The following is a 2,281-nucleotide window of genomic DNA, read 5'->3' on the forward strand; positions in this document are numbered from 1 at the left end:
CATGTCAGCCTCAGCTGTGTCATGTCACAGGAAGCACAGCCCTCACCCTCAGACCAGATGGCACTGGTGGCCTCGAAGAAGTTTCACGCTGGGTGGGGGAGAGGGAGTTCTGAGCTCGGGAACGGGGCCAGATGGCCTGGGCTCCCCGGGCTCTCCTCAGCGTCCGGCTCCATTAGAGGGGAAGTTCAGACGCCCTACTGGGGGTTTCTGTGGAGGAGCCGGATTGGAAATATTTCCTCATCAAAAATGAGCTCCTCGCCTGACCTGTGGTGGCGCAGTGGATAAAGCGTCGACCTGGAAATGCTGAGGTCGCCGGTTCGAAACCCTGGGCTTGCCTGGTCAAGGCACATATGGGAGTTGATGCTTCCAGCTCCTCCCTCCCTTCTCTCTCTCTGTCTCTCCTCTCTCTCTCTCTGTCTCTCCCTCTCCTCTCTAAAATGAATTAAAAAAAATTAAAAAAAAAAAAGAAATATATTTAAAAAAAAAAAAATGAGCTCCTCCACATGTTTAAGTGCCTCACTGAGGAGTGGGCTGGCAGAGGGGCACGGGCTTGGGGTCAGGAGAGCCGGGGTCTAGTCTCAGCTTCCTCAGACCAGCCTCTTCCTTGCTCTGCATCTCAGAGTCCTCTGAGTACGGGCGGCCGGACTCCATTCTTGGGATCCCTTCTTAGAGGCTTATGGGAGTTACAGTCTCATGAGAAGACCAATCCGACAGGGCCACCCACTGATTACACAAAGCATGACCAGCTCCCTCTTCCCCTTTGTCATTTCCAGGGAGAGAAAGTGGCCTGAGTCTCCTGCCAGGGACATCTGAGCGGTTTCTGCCACCTTCTGGTTGTGAGAGCTGGCTCTGAGGAGTCACAGCACTTTCCGTTGGCTCACACACCCCCTGGGCACTCTCAGGGCGAGGAGGGTGTCCAGAGTCATTAGGGACAGGAGACTGGATTGTCTGTGCTGTGCTGTGGGACGGGGTGGGGGCGGGGGTGGGCCCGAGAGAGAAACTGGCCGTTCCTTTCCCAGGCCCGTGCAGGATGCTGCTTCCTGGGGAGGGCGTGATGTTCACCTACAGACCTCTCCCCCATCCGACCTCGTGAGTGCTGCGGTGCGTCACCAGCTCGGCTTGGAGGAGCCCCCAAGAACTGATTTTGTCTGTGCCCCTCTGTGGCAGTTTTAAAACATGGCCCACAAACTCTTTGACCCTCCTCCCCTTGAGAGGTGGGATTCGTCTCCCCTCCCCTTGTGACTGCCTTGTGACTAGTTAACGAATGAATACAGTAGACAAGGTTTTGTGCCAACATCTGGCCCAGGCTCTCACAAACTGGCACTTGCACTTCCTGTCTCTTGGGATGCTTGCCTTGGAACGCAGCCACCACCCCGAGAGGAAGCCAGAGCAGCCTGTGGGGAGGAGAAGCCACGTGGGGAGGAATGGCCCTCGGAGCCCCAGGCCCCGGCTGAGTGTCCGGCACCGACGTGCCCGCCCTGTGAGTGAGCCGCCCTGGAACCCTGGACCCAGCCTCCCTAGCCACAGCATGTGAGACAGAGATGAGCTGCCCCACCGAGCTCTGCCCAAATGCAGATACAAAAGTGTGATATAATGGTGCTTGTATTAAGCAATGAACTCCTAGGGCTGTTTGTTATCGGGCAACAGGAAACGGGCATGCCTGTTGCTGGGGCCCAAGGCGCCCAAGTCCTCGCGGACACGCGCATGAATTTTTCTGAAAACAGCATCACCCCACCCATCCTGTAGACCAGGGGTCTCAAACTCAACTCAGCATGTGGGCCGCAGAGCAAGATCACAGCCCTTCGGCAGGCCGCACTAGGTCTACAAAAGGCAACTGTTACGCAACACTTTTCTCACTGCAGTTGAAAACAAAAAAAAATCAGTACAACAAGCACAATCGTACATGCAGTTTACTCAGTGTCACAAAACGACCAGAAGCTGTAGTTCGCATCACAACTGCTGTTAACTAAGCTAATATCTAGCTAGGATGCTAGAGAAATGAAAAATACAAGTAGACCCCTAGGCTTACTTAATTTTATCCAAAATATTTTGAACTTCGTGGATTAGTCTGCGGGCCACACAAAATTGTTTGGCGGGCCGCGAGTTTGAGACCCCTGCTGTAGACGTTTCTTCCTCTGGGAAAGACTCAGCTCTTCTCTGTTAGGGAAGATGACGATGAGTAGGAATTTATTCCGAAAAGCTTGGTTGCTCCTCCTCTCTCCTCCGTCCTCACTCCACACCTCCCTCGGAGCCCCCTTCCACACCCCCTTCTGCACTTCTC

The sequence above is a fragment of the Saccopteryx leptura genome, chromosome 7 (genome assembly GCF_036850995.1).
Source record: "Saccopteryx leptura isolate mSacLep1 chromosome 7, mSacLep1_pri_phased_curated, whole genome shotgun sequence".
Taxonomy (NCBI): domain Eukaryota; kingdom Metazoa; phylum Chordata; class Mammalia; order Chiroptera; family Emballonuridae; genus Saccopteryx; species Saccopteryx leptura.